At 37.1% G+C, this 18,792-nt stretch overlaps 1 pseudogene; it reads right to left on the bottom strand.

Annotated features, from left to right (window-relative positions):
• Window positions 1-17,478: 17,478 nt before the first annotated feature.
• Window positions 17,479-17,573, bottom strand: LOC133091588 (U6 spliceosomal RNA; annotated as a pseudogene).
• Window positions 17,574-18,792: the final 1,219 nt, after the last annotated feature.

The following is an 18,792-nucleotide window of genomic DNA, read 5'->3' as shown; positions in this document are numbered from 1 at the left end:
GCAATATTTAAAATTTCCTTTTATAGTTTAATCTCAAGTTTCCACTCTCCAGTCATACATCAGTTTAATGTTTCTAAATATTATATTTAACTCTCTGCATTTCCTATATGCATTACATATGTGTGTGTTATAGATGGTGATATTTTAGATAATAGGGGACCAATCTGCTTCGATTCTCCCTGAGCACTAGCTAGGAAGGTGATGTAGGAAATCACTGAACAATGATAGATACTGGTCGCAGATACCTGGTATAATTTATAATTCCTTCCTTCCTTCCTTCTTTCCTTCTGACTATAAAATATATATACGTGTAAATATATATTTACTTATAAAATGCCAAGTATGTGCCTTCTACCTGCTCTAACACCCTAGATTTTCTAAACCTTAATTTCTGCTTCTGTTAAAGGAGGAAGATAATCCATCTCACTCACAGTGTTTAAGCAAGAATCACATAGTACATGATAGGCAAAAGCACGAAGTAAATGTGCTTGTTATCAGAAGTAAAGTAGAAAACACAAAAAGAAAGGGACCATGTTGGGCTACTTCCATGAACACTGGGGGTGGAGGTTACCCAGAGCCGAGGGAAAAGCAGACAGAAGAGACACATGAGACACCAAACTAGACCAAATGCCTGGCCGAAGGACAGGATCTGGCACTGAACGGGGACTTCCCAGGAGAGAAGCATTTTGAGGAAGGTGGGCAGGAAACAGCACAGCTTTAAAGGAAGCCTGGCCTCCAACCCCTTCAAGTCACTTCTATGTGGCTTCCTTTTGCAAATTAACATCAAATCTAATACCCCCCAACCCAATCCTCACACACCTCTGTGGCCTGACACCTACCCTCCAACCCTGATTGTAGACGGAAAACTTAGCACCAACTTTAGCCACAAACTCTAATCCCAAGGGTACCCTGTGTCTTCCCCCAAAGATACCTGCACCAAACATCTTCATTATCCCAAACCTACAGGTATGCCTTGGTTTGGTTAGGAAATACATCCAAACTAAATATGTGTATTTATGCATTTATTTCTCATATATATATTATGTTATATATATATATATATTTAGATTTATCTCTATATATTTACTTATTTTGTTAAATATATTTATTTTATTATATATAGATAGATATCAATCTTTCTCTCTCTGTATATATATATATGTGTATATATACGTGTGTGTATATATATATATTTATATGCGTGTTTTATTTATTTATTTATTTATGTTGTAAAGAAGACTTAACACGTTTCTGAAAACCCATGGGGGAAAAGAGTGGGAAAAAGTGATTTAAAAATAAGCAAAAATCCTACATCTCTCTGGTCTCTTTTTTTAGTGTAAATGATCCTAAAACTAAGTGTTTCAAGATAAGTAGCTTGCCATAAGGTTTCTGTCTTTAAAAACCAAGTTTTGTTAAAGTTTCTGAACTATTTTCCAATGTAAAGCAAACATAAACAAATACAGCTAAACACTTTTGCTTTAAAGAAAAATATGAAAGAATAATGTTTTGAAAAGGCTGAAAATTCCACACTCACATCCTTTTTCTAGAATTCCCTTAGAGAAGGAGGGTGCTACCTAGTCTAATAAACCTCCATCTCTTCCTACCTCTGGCTTCACAATGAGAGGCATCTTCCCCTGGCCAGATAAATGGTTTCAGAGGGCCAGGACAACACCTATGGGGAGATTTTCCAAATGGAGCCCTGATCATACCAGGTTTCCTACTGTACTTCTTTCAAATGAACTTTCCCAGTGGAGCTGGTGCTTCTAAGGGGTAGGAGATCCTGCTTTCCCTCCTGGTCATCTTTCTTTAACTCTCTGACCAAAATGACCAGCAAGATACCAGCAAGATTCTTTCATGTTTGGAATTATAATTACAAAACATCATGTCAAGGAATATTTTCTCATAGTCTAAATACACGCACACACAGACACACTCATGTGCACACATGCACACACATATACCTGAAGCTTCACATTAGTGTATTTCTGTCACCAAACACTGTCGTAAAGGCGTTTTTCAGAAGGATGAAAAAGAGATCTACACCAGCCCAGTTAAAGCCCTTTTCTTCTGGGTAATGTATTTGAGAAGTTCCTGTTCCAGTAAGGGAATAAAATGATTTTATTTGAGGTGATAAGGGAAGTATGATCAATATTATCTTCTAACTATGATAACATTTTGGAAGTAAGCTTTTGTTTCTTTTTTATTACTTAAAAATTTAGTGAGCTATTTTTTGGTCTATTTTAATCTTGTTATGGTCCTGTCAGAGAAAATTGATTACTGTAGACAGAAGAGAAGAACAAGGAATGAAGGCGGCAAGGAGAAAAGGAAGAAAGGGTAGGCGGGAGGGGGAGAGGAAGGATATTTTTTCCTGGAGGGAGAGGTTGACAGTCTATGCACAGGGAGCTTAAACAAATAAGGATTTGGTTTGAGATGCAACTTGGTTGAGTGCTATTGTTATTACAATGGTGAGCTAGTGTCCTCAGAAAACCTTGCCTAGGATCAACTAACTAGGTAGTTAATAGAGAGCAGCAGGAAGGCAGTGCTGCTTGGGGGCTCCAACATGAGACAGGAAGTTAGAAGATTGACTTCAAATTCCAGCACTGATGGACAAGCACAGCGACGTTTCTGCACTATTTTCCTTGAATGTAAAATAAGAATGATGTTAACTTGTAAAACAAATAAACAAGAAAGTAGAGACTAAAGAGTACATGATGCCAAGTTCCTCCATCCCCTTTATTGTTCAGTATGAAATTGTACAACTGTGGGTCACCTAATTCTAAATCTCTAAGCAATTGTTTGTAAGACGAGATTTCCATCATCACCCAAAACATACTACCACATCCCCTCTTTCATGGATTTTAAATCAGGACCTGAACTGCTGCCACCCTCAGCAAACCTGATGCCTCTGGCTGTTTGTTGTTAAGGCAAATCATGGAAAACATGCAAGAATCTTCAGGAGTAGCGATGCCCTCATCTCTGGTTAGCTGATACTCTTTAACAAAATGGTTTTCAGATAAATCACAGTAGAAGATGGTAACTTTTAAATGTTGTGACTTCTTTCAGAACTCATAGAAGTGAGAACATTCATCTTCCCAAAACCTTGACAAGATACAGACCTGCTTCCCTTCAAAAGGTCAAGTACATAAAAGAGATAAATGTTTTAAACTTTAGGAAGTCATGCATGGGATGTATATTCCATGTGTATAATAATGGTTTCAGATGGAAATTTAATTTTTTCTGAGGACATCTCGGAAGCACTAATTCTAGCATCCGTTCTCTCCCATGCCCTCAGTCTAACGTGAGTCCCCCTTGTTCAACAAATCAGATCTCCAAGAGACTGCCAGCCACAGCAGGGTTTTTGGAAAACACAACAAAGCTCATGATTCACTAGATCTTTGATGACATTAAGGAGAAGGAAACACAGTTCTCAGATGCTGCTATCAGAACCATGGGACCTGGACACACTCAGCCTCCTGGGAAGTCTGTCTCTTTCAGAAGATGAGGAGCTGTGAGATACACAGAGTGGATGTGATAGTCAATTCACATAGGGTAAGATCCTTTAGCTCTCCCTGGGGCCCTAACAACAGGCTTTGATGGTGTTGCATGATGTCCATAGCTATTTGGCAAACCAAATGTGATATAAAGAAGAAAAAGTGGAAGAAGAGAACTCATTTGGGTGTAAGAATAGAGAACCAGCTGCAGTTAGGGACTTGTGATTTTACATCACTCTGGGCACATTCCAAGATGACAACTTAAGGCTGTTATAGGTGGCACTACTCATTGGTGAAGACAGGCTCAAGCTAACAGAGATAAACTTTCATGAAATGCTGTGTAGATATTTGGTGGACTCTTATTCCTTTCCAGTGAGCCTCTCTGCAGCTCTTAGATGTTTCAAAGAGCATATGGAGAGTTCTGGACTAGGGCAAAATGTCCAGCAGGTCAAGGGACCCAGGAATTTTCTTCATAGAAGAAACAATTTTTTTAAAGTAATGTCATGGTTTTGGAGGTTGACTTAGAAGAGAATATCCAGTCGTTAAATGGAAAGAGAAAATGGGGAATGTTTTATTTCTTCAGGTGATAATGCTCCATATTAATACTATGACATAATTGATATTATCATGGTATAAAAACATACGGTACTTCTAAGGCTGACACCATATGTGACTACTGCTTTTGGGTGTGAAGAGAAATTCCTAAGTATATTTTGCTGTAGTTCTCTTTCACAAAGTGAACGATTGGGGTTTTCATAATAGTTTTATCACACCAGTGCTGGAATCACACAAAGCTGTTCTCATGTAAGTCTTTCAAATTCAGTTTCTCTTTTCAAAAAATGACCTGAAATTGACATTCTGAAATGGCAGTGAGAGAAAGCTGATGGACCCTGTCACCAGCAAAGCATCCATTTAACTGCTGATAATTATGAAAAAAATATTAAAGTATCTGGAAATTGTTTTAAGGGCATACAGCAAAATGGAGAAACACTTAAGAATATCTGCATCTCAATAATAACAGTGAGAGTCTGTGGCATTTGAGCCATGACTCTCTCCCATCTTCCTTTCCAGCTTGGTGTAGTGGAAGCTACACTCCAGGTGTTTATGACTAAGAAAACCAGGCTAACTTTCCCCACTGGGACCCCAGTCTAGAGCTACAGTTTCTTTCTGAAAGGGGGGAACCACTCTCATATCTCATTTTGTGCAGCTTCATGACATAGAAGCTGTATTTCAGGAAGGTACAGCCAATTGGACTGGAGAGTCTTTCCTCTAACCAGACTCAACCTGTAGGACAGAAACTCCAACTTAGATGTAGAATGTCAAGAATGCTGGGCTGTAACCCCTTACCCCAGGTTCAGTGCTAGAATAGGAAAACCAAGAGACTGGGGCTACCATTCATGCCCAGTCCTGAACTTGTATAGTGGGAAGTTCACTCCGGAAGAGGTGGACAATTTTCTCTGTCCTCAGCCCCACTGCAGTGATGAAATGATTCTGTGGAGGGGGTGAGAAGGCCATAATAAAAGAAGAGCGCTTTATAAGTGCTTCGCAAGTGGAATGACTTCATTTTCTTTTGGAACAGACTGTGCAGAAGTTCATGCTTAAGGTTTTATTGAAAACGATGGTGACCTTGGTGGTGAACTAGTAAGACATCAGTAGCAACAGGAAAAAGAGTCAACCAGCTGGAAGTTTAACAGAGGGAACAACGGAAGAGGTAGCCAAGAAAAACCCTCTGAGGATCTGAGAAAGCATCAAGCACCCTGCTTTTCAGTGGTCCTCAGATTTAAGTGCTTTGGGTTGTGGAAAAATTTATGTTACAGGGCATTGTTGAAACAGCTAGAAAATTACTAGCAATTAATGGAGGCTAAGAGCTTAGTGTGATATCAATAGAGGCAGATGAGCCAGAAGCTTAATTAGGAGATCAGGGAAAGAGCCACTCAAGAGAGCTCAGTTAAAACCACAGTTATCCTTGGTTTTAAGAAAGCCCACATATTTCCAAAGATGCATACTCTGAGGAGCAGCATCAGAAGCTAAAGTCTGTGGGAGGAAGATATTTCTGAATCAGTCCAGCCATCCTCCACACAAATAAACAGGAAGAAAACAAACCACAGCAACAACAGCAAGCTCCAGGGAAGAATCTGTATCCACAGTTGCTACAATAGGTTATATAATATATCTAGTTTTCAATAACAAAAAAACATCACAAGCCATGCAAAGAAACAGTAAAATGTAATCTATACATACAGGAAAAAAAAAAAAAAAAAGGTCTACAAACAGTTACTGACTTTGAGAGGGCCCAGATGTTGGACTTAGGAGGCAAAGACTTCAATGAAGCTATCATAAATATGTTCAAAGAATTAAAGGAAAAACAATTTTTAAATAATTTAAGAATGTTATGTTGATATGTCTCGTTAAATACAGTGGTACAAAATAAAATCACCATGAAATACCACTTCACACTCACTCTGATGCATATGATGAAAAAGACAGATGATAACATATGTTGGTGAGGCTACAGAGAAATATTAACACTCGCAATTTGATTGTGGGAATACAAAATAGTGAAGCCACTTAGCAAAACAGTTTGGCAGGTCCTCAAAATCTTAATCATACCCAGGAATTCTACTTCTAGATATCTATCCAAGAGCGATGACAACATATGGACACAAGAAACTTGTACTTAAATGTACATAGCAGTACAGTTGAAGTATCCAAAAAGTGGAAATAATCCAAGTGTCTATCAACTGGTGAGTGGATAAACAGAAGTGGCACATGCATACAATGGAATTTCATTTGACAGTGAAAAGAATGAGGTCCTGATACATGGTACATTATGAATGAAACTTAACAATATAATGTTAAGTGAAAGAAGTCATATCCTGGTGATGGTTACCAATTTTGTGAATATACTAAAAACCATTGAATTTTACACTTTAAAGGAGTAACTTGTATAGTATGTGAATTATATCTCAATATAGCTATTTGAAAAATACCTGGGATTTTGTAAGATATTGAGAGATGTGCTTTATGAATCAGGCCAGTGCACAGCTGCAGTGCCAAAAACACAAGCTGTGACCTGGAATTGAGCACTTTACAGATGTGGGTTCATATTTATGCTGTATGATTTCAGTCTCCTCTACCTTTTCTAGGAAATTGGTTCCTCTTATATCTTCCAGTTGTTCTGAAGTCTATCTCACTGGAACCTTCCTGACATGAAATGTGTCAGAATTGTTCTGCTTCACTTACATTTGTCTACTCATGGTGCTCAAGCTTGGTCTGTTAACAAACTTGCCAAAAGTGGGATTTACCAGCTCTTGACAACTCCTTTGGGCTGTAAATCATCTCAGCATGAATATAGTGTTCCTTGACCACTTGGTGCTCTGTCCAGTCTATGGATGAATTCAGTGAATCCAATATGCTCTGCTGTCCAAAGAGAACTTTTTCCCCACCTGGAGATTCTAGTCCCTGGCTCTGTGGTTTTATAACAGTGCTTTGTCAACAGTTTGTTCTACTCCCACCTCTTCCACAGGCCACAGCAGAGCTTTGCTCTTTGAATTCGCCAGAAGTGGTGTTCCAAATCACTTTCACATCTCATCTCTGGTAGTTTCTGGTTAAACCCCTTGACTATATAATCTGTGAATCACTGTGTGTATCCTGATTCAAAGATACCTTTTAGGGAGAGTGGTCTGGGGCACGAGGTAGTGGATCTCCAACACCCCACATTCCAAGAACTCCAGGACAAATATCATTGGATGTACAGGCACATTGTTGGAGATAAAATGTGTGCTGAGTCTTTGCTGAGCATTGTGATGTAAGTAAGAGTCATTGTATCCATTATTCTTGATCAGCTTGGAAATATTGAATAGTAGAGACTTAAATTGTTAAATTTTTGAGTTCAGTCTAATAATTTTTCTGGAGTTATGTTATTGTAAGGAGTTATTTTTCTACTTTTTAATTTAAATCCTGAACGGACTTAGACGTATATTTTCTGATTTTCTCAGAAATTCTACTGTTCATTTCCTCATTAAAATGATTCCATTTGCAATGGCTGCTGACCACCTGGACTTCATTTCTCTCAATATTATTGTTTAACATAATTTGTATAATAAAAAGCACTATTATTATACAAGTAATTTATATAATTATATAATTCATTATTTATTTTATTTTACAAATAACTCATTTAACCTTAATACGTTCCTAAAATCTTTCATCAAACCAGTTTGTACCACACACAGTCTTCAGGACTTCTAGGAATTCACTGCAGTGACATATTCTTAAACAGATTTTCCTGTTGCAGACAGAGTTGTAATAACCACTGATGAAATCCTGAAGAATGTTGATGTATTGAAATGTGTTTTGAGAACCACATTTTTTATTTCAAATTTTATTGAAGAGCTTTTCAAACTCTGTGTTAACTCTAAAATTGGTGACAACTTGATGGATGTTGTGCCATTATAAAAGTTTCTTTATGGAGTTATTAGAAATCCCTCCTCTCGGTATGTCTTGAGCTTTTGTGGTTCTCAGTCTTATGCAAAGAGGGATCTGGGGGTGCAGGAAACTTCATGATCAGTCCTGGACTCAGCAAAGATTGAATATGAATCAATAGCCATTAAAATGAAATTTATTTCTGTTACAATTAGAAGGAGCTCAGGTAGTCTAGACCTCCTGCCACTATGAATTTACATCTGGCAGGTTTTAGGGGCACCAGAGATACTTTGGGGGAGGACCATAAACATCTTCCATGTTGAATATTGAGTAACTAGTTTCTGTTCACCTTTTCAGCTTCAAGCTTCAATAGAGGAGTGGAGCACTGTCACAACTGCCAAAAATCTCTCTGGGATTAGAAATATCCTCTAGGGAGCTCTGTGTATCTCCTAAGTCTAGGAGCTTAGGAAAGGTGTATAGGAAAAAAAACCCAAAACAGTAAAGAGGTGTGTTATAAGTTACACATCTTCCACCACCCGGGCCTTCCTGTGGTTCCTCAAACATGCCTACCAGGGTCCTATCTTGCTACCCTTGTATTTAGGGAGCCTTCTTTGTACACAGAATATTCTTTCTCACTTAAATTTTCATGTACATTTCTGCTGAATACCACATTTTTAGAGTCTCCACCTCCATTCTTGAGCAAATTAATGTAAAAACTTATTGACTTAAACTGTCTTGTTAGAACCTATTATCTGATAGCTCTATTGCACAGAGAAAGACTGACCATCTGAGCTGTAGTTATGTACACTGCAGAATGACTGATTGATCTGATCTTTCTCCAGCAAGGATATGTGGGCATTTTCCCGAGGAACCCCCTCTCAGCTGGGGTATGCTGCATCCAATACCTTTTGAACACACTTACAGAATGTGTCTGCTCATCAGACTGAATGTAATATCCCAACAGTTTCATATTGTGCATCAGAATAGCAGGTTAGCCATCTAGTGACACATCTCCTCCCCCCCCACCAAACACACCTGGGATTTTCCTTGAATGAAAAATTATGAAAGTTCAAACCTACATTTGCTGAAGTGTCCACAGGCCAAGGTATTGGCATTCGATGCCTCCGACATCAGAGGTTTCTATCAGGGTCCTGGTCAAGAGCAAAGGAAGGTCTGTATCTGGGGAGAAGGAAGTTCAATTGCTAGCCAAACACAAAACTTCCCATAGAGACAAGCAGATTGCTTATATTGGATATAGTCATCAGCCATTCATTTATTTAAAAAAATTTTTGAAATATAGTTGATTTACAATGTTGTGTTAGCTTCATATGTACAGCAAAGTGAAAAAAGAAATATATATATATACATATATACATGATTCTTTTCCATTATAGGTTATTACAAGATATTGAGTATAGGTCCCTTTGCTATACAGTAGGTTCTTGTTGTTTATCTATTTTATATATGGTAGTGTACATATTTTAATCACAAGCTCCTAATTTATCTCTCCCCCCTTTCCCCTTTGGTACCCATAAGTTTGTTTTCTATGTCTGTGTGTCTATTTCTGGTTTGTAAATAAGTTCCTTCATATACAAAGCTAAATTAGAATTGCCATACGATCCAGCAATCCCACTCCTGGCCATATATCTGAAGAAAACTGTAATTCAAAAAGATAAATGCACCCCAATATTCATAGTAGCACTATTTACTATAGCTATGACATGGAAACAACATAATTGTCCACTGACAGAGGAATGGATAAAGAAGATGTGGTACATACGTACTATAGAATACTACTCAGCCCTAAAAAAGAATGAAATAATGCCATTTGCAGCAACATGGATGGCCCTAGAGATTGTCATACTAAGTGAACTACGTCAGACAGAGAAAGACAAATATCACATGATATCATCGATCCACGTACTCACTAATTCATTCATTTAATAAATATTTATCTTGAGTCTGTTATGCTTGGGGCAGGGGACTTAATACTGGACAGCACACTAGCTCTGATTTCAAGAAGGCTGCAGTCCACTGGGGAGAGATCCCACCATCACACAAATAATTTTTCAGCAACTGTTACAGTAAGTGCTACAGAAGAATATACACTGTGTTGTGAAATTGTTAACAAGGTCCCTAAGGAGGACTGGAGGCTCAGGATAACCTGTCTGAGGAAATGTCACTTACAAGGAGATTTGAGAGTTGGGCTAAGTCTGCTTTTCTTTTCGATTATAACTAAATCTTGGCTTCATACTTTATTATTTGTTCATCTTTTTCACCTGCTGTTTACATGCTGACCACTGCCTGACATGCCATACGTGGGTACTATCCCTGTCTTGACATCAGCCAAGGCTACTCTGAAATCTGTGAGACAGCCACACAATTGTCTAGAAATAACTAAATTTTTTGTAATAGTAAATGGAAACTATTTATCAATGAAATGAAGCAAAAGTTAAAAAGAATTGAAGTCACTAGTATAAAGTTGAAATGCTGGCAGCACAAGTGATGAAAATTTAAAATATACTAGTATTTCCAGAGAGAGAAAGAGAAAAAAATAACAAATGGAAAGAACATGATAATAATATAAAGTGCCTGAGTTGACAAAAAGAAACTTTTGGGGCTTCCCTGGTGATGCAGTGGTTGAGAATCTGCCTGCCAATGCAGGGGACACGGGTTCGAGCCCTGGTCTGGGAGGATCCCACATGTCGTGGAGCAACTAGGCCCGTGAGCCACAACTACTGAGCCTGCGCGTCTGGAGCCTGTGCTCCGCAACAAGAGAGGCCGCGATAGTGAGAGGCCTGCGCACCGCGATGAAGAGTGGACCCCGCTTGCCACAATTAGAGAAAGCCCTCGCACAGAAACGAAGACCCAACACAGCCAAAACAAATAAATAAAAAATAAATAATAAATAAATTTTTTTAAAAAAAGAAAAGAAACTTTTGTTCTCTGATTAAGAAGTCATTCTGATTACAATGATATATTAGTGAAGAAATACACATGCATATTCTAAAGAGATCCCTACACTCCAATGAAAAAGATAAAACCTCCAAGCTTTTCTCATTGTTACTTTTTAAATAAATAATTCATTTTCACAATAAAGAGGATTTAAATATTATCAGACATGTCGTTTGCTATAGTGGAAGTTAGAAAAGTTTAAATTGTATGTAGTTTTTGTTAGAAAATAAATGTTTTTCAGCAATACTCCATAAAGTGATGCCATCATTGAGAACTAAGAGAATTTTTGATATTTAAGATATGAAAAGATTCAGAAAGTAGTATGTTCATGTTCTCTATCTGAACAAATTCTTTTAGAAAGTAGTTTAACCAGAAATATTGAATCAGGGGAAAGATTAAGATAGAGCAAGACTGAATGTGAGAGAAATAGTAATGAGAAAACAGACTGTGTAAAATATTGATATAACTCAATTAATAAGAATGCAACTTGGGATTGTAATTCCAGTAATAAGATTCTTAAACATAAGGATACATTCCCAGAATTCTAAATTCCAAGCTATCAGAAAGCCAAAGTTGGTATATCTGTGACATTAGAAGAAGAGTAAAGTACAACCACTCCAAAGGTTCATCTAAGAATAAAGAATAAACAGACAAGAAAAATACCTCAGTGTGAGAGTATGGTTATTATTTTTTATACCTTATGAAAGAAATATCAGTTGAATGGTTACCCTTAGAGGAGTGGATTATCATTACCAGTGATTATTCCTTATCATTAGGAGAAAACCATAATTATATTTCCCAATTAATGTGTGGGTTTGTAGGGGAGGGAAATAAAGGATGGATGAGAACCCAAAACCTGCCAGAAAAATGGGAAAGAAAAAAATAGGAAAAGATTAAAAAAGAAAGAATTAATACATATAAAATAGATGTTAGAAATTAAACTAAATAAACACATAAAATGCAAATATTACATCCTTATAAAACTATATAGATTGTCATTTTTGATCTTAAAATTCCAGCTAAATTAGCAGAAATAAGCATATCATACTCTCAAAGAAAGGAAGAAGGAGGAAAAGGAGGAGGAGGAAGAAAAAGAAAAAAAGACTTGGAACAAGTTGACAAAGAAAATGTCAAACAGAAGAAAGTATTGTGTCAGTATTAATAACTATCAAATCACTTTAAATTAAATTATTTACAGGTCCAAATCTTTGAATGAGAAAAAAATGGTTATACAAAAATAAATATATAATAATAAAGATAATATATTCAGTAATCAAAAACTTATATACAGATAATTTAATAATAATAAGACTGCATAAAAAATTAGCAAACACTTTTTAGTTCAAAATGCATAACTAAATTAATAACTCATTGATGGGTGGAGAGTACACCACATTCAGTAAAAGACAGCTTAGTGTACTTGGAGATAATTCAATAGAGAATATTAAAATTAAATTGTAGAAATTAAAAATTAACTAAAAAATTAAGGAACATAAAAGAAATGTGGGTAACCAACAACAAACATAGGAAATGCGTATTTAGGTTCTCAGAGAGAAGAAAGAGAATGGAAAACAAGCAACATTTAAAAACAAAGAAACCTAAAATATTAAAAAATTTTTAAGTTATATGAAAGCTATTAACCCACAGAGTCAAGAAATTCAGTGAACCCAAGTTGAATGACAAGAAAGTTAACCTCATCTAGGCATATGAAAGTTAAACATAAAACTCATAGATAAAGAGATAACTTGAAAGCAAGCAAAACAAATATGATATATATCCTTCAAGTAAATAATAATAAAAATGACAGCTGACTTCTGAACAGAAAAAATGGAATCTAGAAGACAAGAGAAAAGATTTTTAAGTAGTGAAGAAAAAGAAATGGAAAATTACCGGACTATTATTCTACATCCAGCAGATTTCCTTACATTGCTAAAAGAGCAATGTAAATGTCTCAGACAAACAACTCAGCCAGCCTACCTGCACTATTAGAAGCTCTAAAGGAAGTTCCTCAGGCTAAATACAAATGATCCAGATTGAAGCACAGAGGTGGCCTGAGTACCACCAGAAAGAATGCCGATCATTGGCTCCTTGACTTGGTTGTGACACCAGAATGCTTGTGACAGGGATGGCATGACAAGAGTGGAAAAGTATGGCATTGTTTCCTCTTGTTTACATGCTGTTTCTACTGGCAGAGCAACTTCATCTCTCGTTAAAACCAGTGATAATATATATATATTTTTTATGTGCCACTTGCATTTTATTTTATTATTATTATTTTTTAACATCTTTATTGGAGTATAATTGCTTTACAATGGTGTGTTAGTTTCTGCTTTATAACAAAGTGAATCAGTTATACATACACAAATATCCCCATATCTCTTCCCTCTTGCGTGTCCCTCCCTCTCACCCTCCCTATCCCATCCCTCCAGGTGGTCACAAATCACCGAGCTGATCTCCCTGTGCTATGCGGCTGCATCCCCCTAGCTATCAGTTTTACATTTGGTAGTGTATATATGTCCATGCCACTCTCTCACTTTGTCCCAGCTTACCCTTCCCCCTCCCCGTGTCCTCAAGTCCATTCTCTAGTAGGTCTGTGTCTTTATTCCCGTCTTGCCCCTAGAAAACCAGTGATATTTTTGACACGAAGTGTCCTTTAAAAAGTTCCAGCTAATAAATATGGAAAGAATGACAGAAGTAAAAATTTATTTCATAAGTGCTGTCTAAAGTATTGATTGGAGAGAGTGATTATGGATTGTTGATAAAATCTTTGGGTGAATGAATAATGGGTAACTTTCTGCTATGGACAGAACTGTGCCCACCCCTACCCTCCCTGCAAACACATATGCTGAAACCCTAACCTCTAGTGTGTTTGTATTTGGAGATAGGTCCTCTAAGGAAGTAATTAAGATTAAGTGAGGGTGTAAGGATGGGGCTCTGATCTGATAAGATTACTGTCCTTATAAGAAGACACACCAGAAGCTGTCTGTCTCTATTTCTGGCTTTCTCTGCACACCAAGGAAAGACCATGTGAGGGCACAGTGAGAAGGGGGCCATCTGCAAGCCAGGAAGAGGGTTCTCACCAGAAACCAAATCATCCGGAGCCTTGATCTTGGACTTCTAGACTCAGAACTGTGAGAAAAAACAAATTTCTATTGTTTAGGTCACTGAGTATATGGTATTTTGTTGTGCCAGCTTGAACAGACTAATACATTGGGCATTTGTGTAATGCCCCCTCCCTCAAATGAAGACTATACAATGAAGGGACTGAGCTATCATCATCCTAACTCGGTGGTTAACATTAATATTACATGTCTCCTGATGTGATTCAACATCAATAATTCAACATGGCCTATGTTTTGTCCTATAAAAACAACACAACTTTAAGCATTTAGATATAATTTCCAGTTCATGGAAATACAGGGAATGAAGATCAAATTACTGGACCCCAAGAGGAAACAGAAACAAATTAAAATTGTGGCTCTTTCTGTAGGACACCAAGCTAAACCTCTTTAATAATCAGTGTTTTTTCATTATTTTTTTAAAGGCTCTGCTATATTTTTTAAAGAAATGACTAATGGGAAATAACAAATGTAAAGCTTGTCCTAGATTCTGACAATTTAGATTGAAAGAGCACTTTTAAGCTCTATTAGGAAAATTTAAACAGAATCTGGGTTTTGAAAGCTAAAAGATTAACCCTGAAAAAAGAAAACAACTTTAACAACAGCATGCACTATAAGGTCTTATATTGACTAAAATACGTGTGTGTGTGTGTGTGTGTGTGTGTGTGTGTGTGTGTACATAGGAAAAGTCCTAGATGATTAGTTACAAGAAGATTTAAAAGGTTAGTGATGATCTCTGGATGATGAGGGAATGGCTTTTCAATGTGTTTAATTTTGCTTGTCCGTATTCTCTAGTTTTCTACAATATACATGTACAACACGTATAAAGGTACATGCTGTTAGAAATCAGCTCCTTGAGGAACATATTCTATCACTAGCTACCAATCAGTGACCTCCCTTTATTTCACTAAAAAATGAAATCCCTAAATTACTGTGTTTCTCTTGACCCTGACTTCTGGCATATTCCTTGATGACTTCAACATTTGTAATAATGGCCCATATACACAGGGCCTCTGAATTTTGTGATCTTTTCTTTTCATCCATCTCACTTTAGCCACTCCCTCTAAGAGTAGTATTCGTGACTTTGTCAATCCCACTAACACACCACCTCTGAAATTTTGATTCAAATATCCCATTCTGATTTAAGTATCTTCGTATGCAAATCATCACACTGAGGAAATTTCCCCATGAATGAGATCTCCATTCATTGACCAACCTATTTTTCTTATTTTCATCCCCCTTAATATTCTCAACTCTATTCTCGGGGATATATCATTATCACATCCTCTTAAAAACACCTTTATTTTCCTTGACACTTTCTTTTTTTGGTCACACTCATCTGTAGAAAGCCGAAACCTCAAAAACCCAACTTTTCTCCATGTTCAAAAGTAGCAATACATGTCTAGAGAAAAACGCTTAACCACACTTACTGGTGTTACCTTAAATTCATGACCACAGTTCTCAAACTGGCTCTTAGATCTCTTCCAATTTTGATTACACTTTAGTATGTTTGCTCTCCTGCTCTCCTAAACAACAATTTCCTCCTTCTCAACATTTTAATAAAATATCTGATGACCTTTCCTCACTTGTACTTGGGAACGTAGGTGCACCCAGACTGACTTCCACCATTAAATACACCAGCCGACCCACGTCGTGCTGCCACTCCACCCTCCAACTTTCAAGGATGGATGAAGTGTCTCTGGGCCCATCAGTGGTAAATCCCTCCAGTGGCTCATTTTTGCCCTTAGAGTGAAATCCAAACTCCTCAGCATGGCTCCTGCCTGCCTCTTTCTTGTCCTGTTGTATAATTTGTTCAACAGGATCCACTCACATCACCATCAGCATCAGCATCTTTTTTGTTCTTGTCACGGGGCCTTTGTGTTTGCTGTTTCTCCAACTGGAAAGCTCTACTACAGGTCCTCGCAAGGTTGTTTCCTTTTCAGACCATGCAAGACATAGCTCAAGTGTCACCATCTCAGAGAGACCTTCCCAAACAGTTCAGACATGATTAGCTGCCCCTGGGACGTTCGCTCATATATTTTTTTCTCTCACTATGTTTTCTTTCCTTCCTTCCTTCCTTCCTTCCTTCGTTCGTTCGTTCCTTCCTTCCTTCCCTCTTTCCTTATGGAGTACAAGCATAGTCCATTTAGCTTTATCAGAACTAAGAGTGATGGGGATGAGCGGAGAAAGGGAGATTTTGATATATGTCTGCATAGTTGATCTCCCAGAAGACCACATACTAAGTGCTGTGTGAGCATCACCATCCCATGCGCCTTCACCAGAATGGAAAATCAGTTTTTGACCTCTTTTTATTCATTTTGTTGGAAAAATGTCTTGTTATTAAATTGTCTTTTATTTATTTACTATTAATTAAAAAAAACATTAAATATGAAGTGCAACTTTAAAACTAAATTCTACATTCTGTCTCATATTTTTGTGAGTAAACAAAATGTATGCTGATCACATTCATGCACTCTGCTATGTTTCCATAACTCCAAAAGTAATAGGAAGACTTCTTAGAAGTACTTTTATCCACTTCCTCCTTTGAGTCAGGATTCTACATTTGGTATACACCTAATTCCATATCTCAGATCCTGCATGGTGTTTTTGAACGAGTGATTATTGTTAATATGGTGTGTTGGAATAACCTGGGAGAGGGTGTCTCCCAGGAACAGGAGAAAATGGAACACAAGGCTGTTGCAGTGAGTTCAGAACTGGTCTTGCTCTGGTGCTTCCCAGGACACTAAAGCAAGGAGAAAATGGCAACACTAACAGTTTAGGTACAGCACTAGAGGTGAGAGCATACACACTTCTGAAGCCTCTGAGGAAAATAGCTCTTTCCTAGAAATCAAGTTGATAGTTACATTTTCTGACTTTGACCTCAAGTAGGTTACTTAACCTCTTGGTAATAAGAATGTTTCTATAAAAGCAAAGTATTTTCAGTACCTTACTTTATTTGCCTAATCACTCCTTCCTATTGCAAGTTTCTTATTATCAGAGAGTCCATTTTATTGTCTTATTTATTTTTGTAAACTCCTCAGCCTTCAACTTGTGACATAGATAGATAGATAGATAGATAGATAGATAGATAGATAGACAGACAGACAGGTAGATAGATAGATGCTTAAAAATATAGTAGGTGCTCAGAAATAAAAGACAAGAGAAAGGAAGGAAGAAAGAAAGGGGGGACAGATAGGAGGGTGAAAGGGAGGGAGAGAAGAAGGGAGAAAAAGATAAAAATGATGGCTATTCAGTAATTACAAAGAGGGTTTTCTGGAATATTCTTTTTTTTTACTTGCTTTTCTTCTTTTATTTAAGTATAATTGCTGTACAGTATTATATAAGTTATAGTTGTACAATATTATTTTATACAGAGTAGCTTGTACCTCTTAATCCCCTACCCTTCCTTGCCCCTCCCCCCTTCCCTCTCCACAGTGGTAACCACTAGTTTGTTGTCTATATCTGTGAGTCTGCTTCTCTTTTGTTATAAAAATATGGAACACATCACAAATTTGCATGTCCTCTTTGCACGGGGGCCATGCTAATCTTCCAATTTTAGTGTAGGTGCTGCAGAAGCGAGCACTGGAATATTCTTAATACTTATCAAACCTAAAGCTCAATTACTGCTCTTTATTAAATAATTTATTTTAACACATTTAGCCACAAGAGAGCTTATGTATAATAAAGCACTTCAAAATGTATGAAGAAATTCCAACTGAACTATTACTAAATAAAAATACAAAGATGGGCAATTCATAAGCAATGAATTTTTTCTTTTAGCTAACTTGGTAGAATAAAAGGGCAATTTTATGAAATACCCATATTAATGTTGATGTGCATATCAATCTGTGAATACTTTTATTGTTACTAGGATTAGGAGTTTATTTTTAGTAGTTCTTATGTCAACTTAGTAGTATAGTTACTATTATTGACCATTTAAAAACTTTTCCTCATTTTTATTGTCAGTTCCAAATTGGTCAGGAGCAAAGAAAAGTAGTCTGAAGTGTGATTTGCTCCTAAACCCACAGAAATCCGTGATATGGAAGGGTTTTCTTAGATCCGACACGCATGGCATTTGATGACGTGAAAGTGCTTAGTAAATTTGGGGATTGCACATCCCTGGGTTCAGGAGTCAAGGAAGCTTCCTGCAGAAGCATGAGTTTCAGAGTTTGAGAAGCAAACGCCACTTTGAAAGTGGTTAATAATACACTAACTTTTAAGCTGAGTGTAAGAAACACCCATGTAAAATATAATGGGGTCTTTTTTCTCTCCATTGGTATATATTTAAAAATCTTTAAAAATATTCTAGGAAAAAAGTGGGTGTTACATTCCTTACTGTGTGCTTTAAAAAAGGATTTTCCACTTGCTCACCTCTAGAAGGTCATCTCGGAGATGTACACGCCAGGCCTTCATTAGGTCTCCTCTTGCATTCATATTTAACTTTCTTTCATTCGGTGGCCTTTATTAGCTGAGCTCCTGGAGCTTGTAGCACATTTTAAACAGCAACACTGGGAGGATGTAAATGCAGAATAATGTATCAGGACTCAAATTTGCATGGTCAAATGTCAAAAAAATTAGACCTTCCCCAGAACCATGTCAAGAGAAATAACATAAGTGGGCAAACTCAACAGCAGGCATGCCATTATCATTTAGCGAAAGCTGTCATCACTGCCAGCAAGTGGAAGCAGTGGTCATTAGCTGGAGCTCTGCCGGGGGACGTTGCAATTCTTCCTTTTCCTTTTTTTTTTAAAGATTTATATTTTTTCCCCATCATCTGACAGTATTTCACAGAACGCCACAGT

The sequence above is a fragment of the Eubalaena glacialis genome, chromosome 4 (assembly GCF_028564815.1).
Source record: "Eubalaena glacialis isolate mEubGla1 chromosome 4, mEubGla1.1.hap2.+ XY, whole genome shotgun sequence".
Lineage (NCBI taxonomy): Eukaryota > Metazoa > Chordata > Mammalia > Artiodactyla > Balaenidae > Eubalaena > Eubalaena glacialis.
The sequence above is the reverse complement of the archived record's forward strand: the minus strand, read 5'-3'. Positions and strand labels throughout refer to the sequence as shown.